Below are 13,585 nucleotides of genomic sequence, written 5' to 3'. Positions count from 1 at the left end.
AATACTTTTTTGTGTGTGTGTGTGAAACAATGAATGTTCTCAATTTTTTTTTGCCAGACTCGACAATGCATCCATTCTAACAGCAGAGGTAATTAGAAAAAGGAGTTAAAACCCAGAGAACAAATACTGTTGAAAAAAAAGCCCACTCACTGCTGTAGTCAATGGGAAGACACTACTAAATGGTACTGCAGAGGTGTTGTGAAATCACAGAATTAATTTGTAAGAAATTATTCCCACTGGAAACTGTATTTTAAGACAAAACCATGAAGTGTTAAGTCAGGAGGAGTTCAAGATTCCTTTCAGAACTAATTTGCATTGCAAGCAAGCTGAAGCTCAAGACCCAAGGTCTGAAATGCAAGCCACAATGGAAACATTTATTTTCCCTTCTGAATGGCCTTCAACAGAACAGATGATTTTTCCTAGATTGCTGAAGAAACAAATATTTCAGTAACAGAGAAGCCATTTCTTATGAACAGGACAGTCAATTTTGTCTACTACATGAAATCAGAATCAAGAGGCAGCACTATAGAAACACAGATTTTTCCAGTGTATAATCTACACAGACATGAACTACAATTCTCATCTATGAGATCCAAAAGAAAAGGAAATTTAACAAAGAAATACTGATGATTAAAGGTGCACTTAGTGATCTAAGTTCAAAGGCTTTATATGATTGCATCTACTTCTAAGTAATTTATTTTCCGATGTTTTGTATTTGATCAAATTTGGATAGAAAGTATAGAAGATATTTTAAGTGCTAAAATTCTAATAATTTTACATTTTATAATTCTGAGAATCTCAGGGACAAGAGGGACCTCAGAATCAATGAAATGGAATACATATTCACCCACCTTAAGAGTTTACAGAGTTGTAGCCTGAAAATAAGCAGGAGGAACCAGAGCTCTGCATATAGTCACAAAAATACAGCATCTTTGGAATACCTGAGATGTTTTAGGACAGCTTCTACAATTGGAGTGAGCAACAGATGGATACAAGCTCTTCAGGAACAACAGACTGGGGAAAACAAGGAGGAAAGACTGCCTTTTGTGGGAAGGAGAAGCTTCGATGTATGGTCTCCTATGGATGGATAGTGGAGAGCCTGTAGGGCCGAATCAAAAGATTGGTCTGTAAGGGAGTCTTTGCTGAGGGCTGCTGTTACAGTGTCCCCAGGCAGGAAACAGAGACTCAAAACAACTCAAGGATCTTTCTGGTCAAAGACACTGCTCTTATGGGGGATTTTAACCTTCCTGACGTCTGCTGGAATGACAACACATCAGGACCTAGTTAAAGAGAATTCTGGTGTCTCTCAGGAATACAGGCACTGGATGGAAAGAGCAGGGTTGATGCACAGCTGGATCTGCAAGTCACAGGAAGAACCAGTGAGAATTTACCCAAACATCTCTGGATAATCGTTGTGAGCATTGTCTGTAGCAAACATGAAATCATGGAGCTCAAGATCAGGCAAGTGAGATCCTATGGGAAGAAGACCTAAAGTGCAAAGCTGCTCAGAAAATTGGTAGATCTTTAAAGACACCATCCTTCACCCCAGCACTCAGGAAAACAGAGACAGCAGGAAACTGGTCTGGCTGATCAGGGAAATTTGTGACGGAGCTTCAGTGCAAAAAGGTAGCCTGTGGAGGTACAAGAAACAGTCCAGGCACGCATATATGGTGTGGGAAAAGCCAAAGCTGAGATGGAACTGAGACCTGCAAAGGGCATCAAGAGCATCAAGGGCTACTGGTATATTAGCAGCAAATGGCTGAAAAGGGAAATATGGGAACATTTTCCCAAAATGAGAAAGTGATTTAGTGAAAACAGAAATGAGTAAGCCTTAGGTACTCGTGTTTTCTCTGCTTCAGACCTCTCTGGCAAAGTCTCCCAGGCCACTGTCAAATGGCTCAGTCAAACGGTTCAAGAAGGACTGTTGTTTCAGTCTCCATTCTTGGGAGGATTCCAATACTGGATAAACTGGATAAAGACCTGAGCAATCTATTCTGAACCCATGGCTGACTGTTCTTGGAATAGGCTAAACTAGAGAATTCTAGAGGTTTCTTCTACCTTGAATTATCCAATGATCCTATAATCTGTTGAAAAACAAGTTGCACAAATATAGATCATTAAAGTCAGTTCAGAAATAAATCACTTCACCCAGCTAAACCAAATACCACATGCTTACCAAAGAGGTGAAGCTACTGAAAATAATGGTCACAGTTTTACTTTTCTGTGCTTCAAGGCTACTTGCTTCAAATACAAATCAAATCTCACTAGCCAACTGGTATATGATTTGCCATATAGACAAAGAAGAAACCATTGTTTAATAGACTTCAGATGTCATGAAATAATTCAGTTGAAGAAACACCCTTGTTTGGAAATTTCACAAATCTTCATTAGTCTTATCAAAGTCAAAACATCAATGAGATAAACTATTTTTTGTATGAGGTCTGCTTTTAATAAAGACAGGTCTAACTTTGACTTTATTTATTTATAAATGCAGTTTTTTTAATTTTGGGGATAGAAGAGAGATGAGAAAGGTTGAAGTATGAATCCTTTTTAGGATTCACGTGTGTCAGTAAATTGTTTTCTGAGGATCTTTTTGATAAACTTCTTTGACAAACTTGTCCAGGCAGTTGATAAAATTCAGTGTAATCTCTATGGAGAAAGTGCTGTCCTTTTAAATGGGTTTTTATGGGAGTTGATGATCACTCATTTACTTTCACGTGAAAATCCCAAAGTCGTTTGTCCTTACGGCAATACGTACAACAGTGAATGAATAAACAGGCCAACAAAAAATGAGATTACTTGTGTGTATTTCTGTCATTGCTCACTAGATGGCCTCGGCGTCACTGAGCTCACCTTTGCTGAGGTCGCTATCAACCTCTCCCTAATGGACTTGATGCGATGATAAAAAATAAATAAAAATAAAAATAAAAACAATAAAAATAAAAAATATGAGAAAATAATTAGTTTTCTCGGGAAAGGTTTACATAAATACTTAGTTGTTAGTTCTTGAGTGTTATTTCTTACTGATTCTTCTCTAGTTTTAGTAGTGTAAAAATTTGCCTGTGAAGAAAGAAGGTTTCACCAGCAAAACTTAGCTAGCCCTGCACAGTAAGACAAGAGCTATTATAGTAAGAAAGGCCCCTGGGGTTTTGGGTTGGACTTCTAAACAAAATAGTATCTTTGGCAGAACAGTTCAGAATAGTATTCATTCCAAGCTACCCTACAATAAGAAAACATCAAAACAAAACTACATGGAACAAAGCAATATGCTATTTTTTTGTTTGTTTTGTTTTGTTTTGGCTTATGGACAAAACACAGCTACTTCTGCGATGCTAAACAATAGGCAGCTTTGTTGGAACTAAATATATCCCAGATGGGAGTGTCTGTGTGAACAAAACCCCACACTTGGTGCACAGACTTGAAAGGCCAATATCTCTTTTAGAGATGGCTGTTTCAGGGGACGGGGGGGGGGGGGGGGTCTGAAATGGCTGCACACCAGTTCCCTACCTGCGCCCAGTTTAGATGTAATGCACCAATGCACCCATGCTCTTCCAATGGTGCTCCTGCATCTCAGCTGTGGGCTAAAGGGGCTCCGCTTGGCGGTATGGCACCACCCCTATCCACTCTGAAAATCATAACGGAATAAAACTTTAGAAAACGCTGTATATTTAAAACCTTCAACGGGGTTAAAAGACTATTTTCTAGAAAATCACTAAATGCCTTCTAGGAAAAAGTGTGTGCTTTAACGATACACAGCACGCAGAGCAGTAAAACACAGAAGTTTGAGAAGAAAAAAACCCGTAAGACAGAATACACCACTAGGTGGCAAAATGGTGTTTCCAATATTGCAACCCTGGGAGAGAGGTTCGCTGACACCGGTTTTAGAAATGGTGTCTGCTAAACCAGTGTAGTCAGAAGTGTAGGGAAGTAGAAATAACGCTTTGTAACGTTGCAGTGTGATTCCATTAGTGGGAAAACCACCAGAGTACAGGTCTGCTGACTTACTTCGCACTGTCACTGATAGGATGTCTCTTATTCTCTCACTGGTCTTTAGCAGAAGTCATTAGACAATACCTGCATATTTGCACAGCTTTCCATGTATTTTCTTCTGACATCATGAGCTCGATGAGGCAGCTGGCACTAATCACTTACAAACAAAGGCTTGCAGACTACAAGCCTTCTTACACTTTGCCCCACGTCACGGAGTATAAAATGGGAACCAGCCTGAGCTCAGTATAACTAGACAAGTATGAAACAGATTAGATAGAACAGTCGAATTACTTCCATAGATAGAGCTTAGGTAGTATTTTAAAGATGCCATGAAACAAAATACAAAAATGTTTGGTACTACAGGGTATACAATGCAGATTTCCTCTATAAACTTGGATGCAATCCCGCACTTTGAGTGGCTGAGCAACATCACCTTCCTGTGCTGTCAAGAGTCCCAGAGACAGGCCTGTAACATGCAAACACCACGCTGCAGGAAAGTGATAAAACAGCTGCAGTTAATATCTGATCTGGATCTCAAACAAAAAAGGCATTATGCAGCAGCTGTGAGTAATGTTAAGGACCTGAGACTTAGTCTGTTCTCTTAGCTTTTAGATGCTCTGACAACAGTGACTTCTCTGTAGACGTTGTCCTGCCAACACTGCTCTGTTCCCACCCATTCCTTTCCAGCCTACCCTGTCCGCTTCACATTTCTCTGTTCCCTTCTTCACAGTTTCTATCGGTCTTGGACCTTTCTGGTATCCATTTACACACTATATTCTCCATTATAAGCCTGCCTTTAGCTGCAGAGCACTTGGCTTTCTAAAGAAATACCAGGATTTAGTAGACCTACGAATTACAGATCAACCTGCAGAAGAGGAACTGCACTACACCTGGCACAAATCACCAGTGCCAAACACAGCTTGCTTTGTTTCTGAACCTTTGTCCATTCCCCAGGTTATTATTTAAGGCAAACAGCAGGATTGAACTTGGTCCTCTTCACAGGATGCACCCTGCCTGCTAGTGAGATGCCAGGCACGCAGCAACCAGAACCAACCAGACCCTGACCCAAAGAGCTTTGGTCCCAGACAATGAAAACCCTCTGACATCTTGTCTAAATGATTTCCATTCTGTCAAATCATCAGTATGCTCAAATAAGACAATAAAATGTTTTAAATGTACCGTGGTCCCATTGGGTATCCCAAGGGACATACCCCCTCAGCTCTGCAATGCAATCTTTCCAGTGATTACTTACAGGTCCGATGTACACACATCAAGGGTTATATCCCACATTTGTCATGAAATAAAATCACTGATGGATGAACTGTAAATGCTGAAGTGTAATGTAATGAAGTGTAAATACTGAAAATCAGGAGTAAGAAATCAGAGTGAACTGGCTGGAAAAAGAAAAAATGACTCCACTACTATAAATAATTCTTCTGTACTCAATTTAAATTAGCTGTTAATTCTGCAAATTCTATCAAAAATATCTAAATTAAATTGTTGCTTGGCATCTGTTGGTTTGTACTGTGTCTCCTGTAATAAACAATTTAATTCATATTCAAATTTATAACTTCAGTCTTTGAGGAAAATTCACTTTACATTTATATCACAAGATCATTCAGCAGTGCAGAGAGGACAGCCTGAGGCTGTATATCCTGGTACTGACCAGCAGGTATGAGTCCCTGCGTGCTGCCCCAATTTTGAGGCAAATTCTCTTTAACAGGTCATTTTGAAGAAAAAGTAAATGAATCCAAAGGACATATTCTTTTCCTTATATTTCTGGACTTAATCCCAAAGCTTAAATATATGTCTATATAACAGAAATACATGCAGTGTTATAGAGTCCGTGGTTCAAATCTGACATACAGCTACAATTGTTTCTGAGAAAACAGTTTACATGATTACGGCATGATATGTAAATTGTTTTCAGCATATTTTCTACAATTGTTATACATTCCTGCCAGTATGTTTCCAAGAAACAAGTGGGAAAACAACCCAAACACTGATAAAACTTAGCTAGCCCCAGGCAGGCTGAGTCCCAGGAACAGAGGAATTGATGCTATTTGTGGAGTTCTGACATCACAGAAAATGATGGGAGTGAGCATGCAGTAAAGACTGCACTGACAGATACAGAGTTAAATCAGTCAATATTATTGTACACTGTCAGGCTAAAAGGTCACATTTATAATCCAGCAGAGCCCTCCTATGAGGACATACCAACGGAGAGCGTTCTACCTTGAGCAGGCATGCTGAGTAACAGGAAGATTAAAATATAAATGAAAAAAAGAACAGACCTGCCTAGGAATAATATTCATAGCATTGTGACTGAGCCTGATATTTTCCTTTAATAATTTTCTTCTGATCCCAGTGGGGCAATATCCCTATAAAGGCTGCAGACTGAAAAGGCGGATTGCATTCTGACTTGACTTCTAGCACAACATCAGCTGACCAGCAGAACAAGGATGCATTGAACTGAAATTATGTTAATGGCAGAAAACAGTGATTGTGATATACTCTTGGCACTTCACTGTTGTGTCACGGTTATCAGTAGGTGATTTGTGTAGAAGTTTCATCTGTTTCAGTATCTGTTTCAGTGCTCCATCAGAGAGCCTACGGAACCTAGCAGTGATTAAACTGTGGGTGGTTGTCTGAGCCTTGGAGGCAATGAGGTTACAGCTTGCATTGATTGCCAAAACTGGAGCTGTCGGCCTGACGTCAACCATAGGCAGCTTTGAGTAAAATCAATTAGTACAGTGTTGGTCAGAAAGATCAAGAAAGAATCCTGAAGTCACAAATGTGGTGAGCAGCTGAGCTGAGATCCGGCAGCTAAAAGCTTCCCTTAGCTGTGCAGCAGTCTGTGTGCGCCATAACACATCTCACTTTAGCACAGGAGTGCACAGGAGTGATTGCCTCTGTAACACATCAACTACTGCAGGCTTCTCAATCTGTGCAAAAGTTATTCCTGGTGTGAATAATCACACAAAATTGTTTTAATAGATACATTCATGTTTATAACTCTACGCAAGTGGCTAATGTAGTGCTGCATGCAAAGACAAAATAGTGCCCCTTAGAAGTGGAATGCTTTCAATAACTGAAATGATAGAACACAGAATAGTGCACTTTTTCATAGTTATTCAGGAGTAAGCATTCCTACAGGAGTTAACATTTATTCATTAAAAATTAGTCAAGTTGATGCTTAGACATATCACAGACACAGTATTTTTTACAAAACTGATAACAATCATAAGCAATGCCAGCTGCTGGCTTGTGCCAAACGTCATGGTCACATGCAGAGCCTTAAGCTGACCATGTCAGTTTACTGTAAACCAAACACACCTCACAGGCCTCACCTTGTGAAAGCATTTGGGCTGCAAAGCTGTTGTATCTTATCAGGACAGGATCTCTGGATTCTTTGGCCTGGTGGCTGAAGGGGACCATTTTAAATATATATATATGTTAGCTCAGATACTTGGAATGAAAATTATCAGAAGACTTTCATCTTTCTGCACATTTCTGTACTAATTAGAATTGCTTTGAACAATTTAGGTTTTTCTCATAGGGCTTGCCAAACATCGTTTGACAAAGCTACTTTACATTTATAGAGAAAGGCAATGACCTATAAATATAGTGCCCTAGAAGAGAAGTCTAGCAGCCTTGAATTTTCCATCCTACTGCTGGTAACATTCCAGACGAGGCACATGTCATGCTTTTCATACAAAGATATAAATCAGTTACAAGCTTTAAAACATCCATTGCCTGACAGGACAGGCATCTTGAATTTATTTTCTTTCCATAGTTTGCCTGTGGAGTCGATACTCCCTGAAATTACAGACACATGCGTTCACACACACTCATACAAAACACAGCGCTGCAGTCCCTGACCACCCTGCAGCTGCAGGCTGTGCACTGCCAGAGCTCAGCTGCAGACCTACAAAGCTCATACAGCCTCAATTGGGACGACTCAGCATTCCACCACACCTCTTGCTCTGAGCACAACCAGATAACACTGATCTTAGAGGATATTTGAAAAGACATTATAGAGTCAGCCATTCCAGCTCTATTAGTAGCTTTCATACATGCAGATGAGCAGCGAGGTGCAATCAGCACTCCATTCGTTTCCCAGATAAGTCCTTTTCCTCCCCCTGGGGCCAGAAGCTTGAACAATGCCAGGTGTAAAAGAATATTAGCTTGCTCTTACTCTGTATCTATAATGAAGACAGTGTTCTCAGTTCTGTTCTTCCTTGTACGCACTTAGTTCACAGAAGAAACAACATTTTCTAAACTGTAAAGCTGAAACATTTCTTTGGGCATGCTGTCAAGTCATCTATTTGAACTACTGTCAGCCACTGTTGGAAGCTGCACAATATGCCAGTTGTTTCCATTCGACAGTTTACTGTGTTCAATAAATAAGAATGAACAAAGGAGGTAAAGATGCAATTGTGTTTCAACTCACACGGCTAAATGGAATAAATTATTTCTGTTTTCAGTTTTCTCTTTGCACTTCTTATAGTATAGAATTATTCACCTTGGAGTTTTCTATCAAAGTACACAGCACCAAAATCACAGTTGGAATAAATCAGTACCGCTGTATTTATACCAGTGGAATTCAGTTTATTTGTACAGTTGGTAATTTGCTCACAGTTACTGTGCCTAGACATTGATATCCATCATAACTCGATGTTATTAAGGCATTCTAGAACATTGCCCGTGCACATAAAGAAAACTACAAGACACCTGGACATTAGGTTTTCTTATTTTTTATGTTTTTTCCCCAGAGGAAACAAAAGTATTTCAACTCAGAAGTAACTCTCCACTTCTGGGGTATACTGTGGTATTTTGTAACAAAGCTGCATCAAGCTACAAGTTCACTACTTACGTTGTTTTACTTTTTGGGTTCTACACAGGCCTGTATTTCAGCTTCACTTTTTCAACCATTTTCCCATTCATTTGGGTTAAGTGGGACTCATCTCACCTAGCTCTTAACACCTGCAAGTGGAGCAAGCTGGGATAGCCATGCCTGGTTTCCTTTGTAATCAGCGTAAACGGACTGATAAATGTAGAGGGTGACTCATCTAATCCTAAAATGGTTGAACACAGCAGGAGATAAATTGACTTTTGGAAGTGCTTATCTTTTCCATTGCTTGTTAAGGAGGTAACACTGATCCGGCAATTTCCTTAGATTGGAAACTTAATGTCTAGATGGCTAAAAGCAGAAGAGATTCTTCATTAGCAACGAGAGCACAGTTTGAAAGCAACCCACCTCTGAGGCAGCACAGATGCCAGACTGAACTGTAAACTCGCTCTTGGTGGGGAGACTGTTGTCATGTGGTGCTCCCCGGACTGCAGCAGTCCCAGGAACAGGTCACATAACTCAGCACCAGCCATGTGCTGGTGCAACTTCTAGTGGGCCACCAAAGGATAGGAGCAGAGAGAAGGAAAGTGAGAAAGTTTGGGCTGAGATACACCAGGTTTCACTGAACAGTGTAAATCGAGCTCTTACAGTCCTGGGGGAAATTGATTATTTTTTCTGTAAGTACAGAATTCTACAGTGTGTGCTCACATCAGCTACACGACAATACGAGAAACTTCAAGTCATGTATCTCCTCTTTATACTTCCAGTATTAAAATGCAGACATGAGCAGTTATAATATTTCCTATTTCTTACTTCATAACCTATCACATCCACTTCTGTGTCTTCCATCAAATTTCTCGGGTAAACAGTATCTGTTGGATCCAGGCATTTCACTGTACTGCTGCCCACAACAGTCACTACAGTTTATTTGTAGTAGGTTACTGCATCTGCAGAAGGAGAAGTTTATGTATGTCAGCTTCTCGGCTGCCACAGCCAACCTCCTTTGATCAGAAGGACACTAGGAAACAACAGGGAGAAAAACGGGCCGGAGGCTAAATTTTCACCATAGCTCTGCCAGTTGTGTTTGCAAGTAATTGAATTATTGGTATTATTTTACAGAATAGTGAGGAGAACTCTGAGAACTGCGGCTATAAACTAATGGAAAGGACAGACCAATTTCTTGCAAATAACAACAAAAATTGACAAAGATGTCATGTTGTGAGTGAGTAGGACAGAAGAGAGGTGAGGAATCTGGGGCTCACTCTACACTCATAAACCCTTCAACATTCTCATGTTTCTTCCCCTCTCACCCTGCCAAGAAGACGCTCTTATTATCCTGGGACATGAGACATGGCCAGTGACTGAATCAGAGCCAGGTTACAAATCCTAAGGAAGTTGACATAAAACTGCTCAAGTTCATAAATTAAAGCCATCTGATCAAAAAGGGAAAAGTCACTAAAGGAAAAGTCTCATGTCTATGTAGTGAAAGATGTGAAGCTGCAGACATATAACTGGAAAGTATAGAATTTTCCTTTCCCATCTTCACATTGTTTCTGCTGTTCAGTATCAAATGATCCACTGTGGGAAGGAGCTGTATAAAGATATAGGAACATTTAAAAAAAAAAAAGCAGATTATACTTTTGTTACACTCTATTCTAATTGGCAGAAGAACACCAATAGCAATTTCTCCAAGATTTCATAACTTTTTGAGAAACAGAACAAATGAGACTCTCCAGAATCAATACTGGTACTTATCAGCACCGGCCCATTTGTGGCATGTACCACTTATCATGGTAATTGCATCAAGTGCTCCTGTTAATAAACTCCATGTCACTTGCCATACTATGTATTATTGAATGATATTTCTCCAACATATAATTGCTTTTTAAAATCAGCAGGTGATTTGTAATATTGTTTGGTTGTATCCCTAGGAGCTGGCTTGTCACACCAGCCTAGCTTTTTGATGTTTTCAATAGCATAGGAGGAAACAAACAGGGTAAAAAGAGAGGTTAAGTGTTCCTGCAATGAGCAGGCAGTAAACCTAGAGGGATTTCATGGTAAACTGATGCTCAGAAAGTGCAGTAACATAAATGACCAATTCAAACCCATAGAAGCAGCTGTAGGTTAGTAAAAGGTCTTGTGGCTGTCTGTCAGTGTCTCATTTTGAGCACTAAATCATTTCCTGATGGCTTTTTTTTTTTTTTTCTGATTAATTTTATAGCTTTATCAGTTTTCAGTGACATTTGATTTCTATGTCCTTTTTAAAGTTTCAATATAAAATCAGAAGCTTTTTGTCAGATTTGGTTGTCACTCCTCATTCCTACTTTTCAGCTGTGTCTGTTTATTTATTGAATTTATTCCACCTACCCTCCAGCTATTTGCTATATATTGTCTCCATAGCAATCCCTCTTTTCTCTCCAGTACAGAAGCAAAAGAAGATGCTTGATAATTATGATTTTAGATGCAAGGTGCCATTTGAATGTTTTCAGGAGTGCAAACAGCAGGGGATATGGCATTTCTGACAATTTAGGATAACATCACTGCGTGAATTCTTTTTTCCATATTCATATTTCATCAACGATTTGCAAATTCTCATCTTACTTGATTCAATTTAACATTGGTTATGCTCACATTTAATAAACATGAACAATAAGAACTTAATAATACAGTATTCCTCTCTTCAGGCTGCTTTCCATGTGCAATTTTGCACTTACACTGTAAGTCTTAAGACAACTTTATGAATTACCCTTCCCTAGTGGGAGGGAGAATCACTTGCTTAAACTCCCAGGATAACAGATGAAAAGGACTCTTCCTCCTCAAAACATTTGCCATGTCTTTCCTATCGTTTTAGCTTTTTTACAAACCCAGTATTGTTAATATCAAGAGGGACACTTAGAAATTTTCTTTCAAGAACCAACAACAGTTAGTACGTATCCTTTTTCCTTGAATGATTCACAACTAACCTCATATTTAGGAGAAAAAAATATGTTTTATTTGTGTTTGTGTGGTAAGAACATCAACCAATAGATTCTGCTTCCATGTTCAAACAGGCTTTGTATAGTGACAAAAATGGCACTCTACATTTAGAGCTTATTATAACAGAGAAAACTGAGTATTGTAGACATGTACCACTGCTGTTACAGAGCAGCAGAAATACAGTAATGACATTATGCCACTATGAAGTCTTTTTTGTAGAGTGAATTAAGTGTGGATAACTCTAAAACACAATGGGTTTTAGTCTGCGCTTTCAACAGCTTGTAGTCTGGAATGAGCCTTAACAAAACACTGTGTAGGAACATGGCAGCAGGGGCAGACAGGTTTATACATAATAGTCATGAGGAGTGACTAAGCATGGGAGAAGTTTGATAGAAAACATAATTACTTAAATATGGAAAAAGCAAGCTATGCCCTCCCCTCCCACCCAACACCACACACACACACACAAAATAAAAAATAAAAATAATTTAAAAATCATAAGAAAAGACAGTGAAGTATAACATTTTACAACAACAACAAAAAAACCACAGGTGAAAATTAATTAGAGTCCATGACCCAACATGAAATTCAGTCAGCATCATATGAACCACTTTTGAAATGCATAGCAAAGGGTTCTATTACTAAACGTTATAGTTATTTCTCAAGTTCTATAGAGTTCCATACACTCAAACTAAAGGAAAAGTGTATTTCTAAGCCTTCATTCTTTTCATGCTCTAAGGTAAAGTCAATGATCAGATATTCCGCAGAGAGTTATCTGAAGTTCAAGTTGCAGAAAGCAAAGGTAAGAACTGAGAGAAGGAAGACCTGCCTGCTGTAAATGAAGGTCAGGTTTGACACCATCTAAAGAACCTGAAGGTGCAAATGGCCATGAGAACCAGTGAGAGCCATCCATTCTGAGGGAACTGGTGGACGAAGTTGCCAAGCCACTATCCATCATATTTGAAAGGTCTGGTGAAGTTCCTACTGACTGGAAAAGTCAGTAGGAAAGACATAACCCCCATATTCAGGAAAGGAAAAAAAAATAAGATCCAGGGAACTACAGGCCAGTCAGTCTCACCTCTCTGCCTGTCATTATCATGAAGCAGATCCTCCTGAAGGTCCTACTAGGGCACATAGAAAATAAGGATGAGGTGATGAAGGGAAAAGCTGGAAAGCTGGGCCAGGACTTTTTATAAGGGCAGGCAGCAACAGGACAAGGGGAAGTGGCTTTAAACTGGACGAGGGTAGATTTAGACTAGATATTAGGAGTAAATTCTTTACTATGAGTGTCATGAGACACCAGAACAGGTTGCCCAGAGGTTGTGGATGCCATTTCCTGGAGGTGTTCAAGGCCAGCCTGGATGGGGCTTTGAGAAACCTGGTCTAGACAGAGGAGTCCCTGCTTACATCAGGGGGCTGGAGCTATATGATCAAATGATATTAGACGTCCCTTCCAACCCAAACCATTCCATGATTCTATGAAGTTCACCGAAATTCTTTAAGTATTCATTATAAACTGTGAGATAAAGGTTTAAATAAGAACTTTCCATCCTGTCTGTTGAAAAGTACTGACGTTTGGAGAAAATCTTGCTTTCTCTATATATATTTTTCAGTTTATTTTCCTGCAAGTTCACCCAAAATTTAAGGGATTGGTATCTGATGGTTCAAAATGTCTTTATTAACCAGTGAGTGCATTAAGCAAATTTAAAGAAGGAACAGTTCATCTGTCAGGCTCCTGCCTGTTTATCTTTCTGTCAAAGAATCATG

The sequence above is a fragment of the Gallus gallus genome, chromosome 1, assembly GCF_016699485.2.
Source record: "Gallus gallus isolate bGalGal1 chromosome 1, bGalGal1.mat.broiler.GRCg7b, whole genome shotgun sequence".
Classification (NCBI taxonomy): Eukaryota; Metazoa; Chordata; class Aves; order Galliformes; family Phasianidae; genus Gallus; species Gallus gallus.
Note: the sequence above shows the minus strand (reverse complement) of the source record.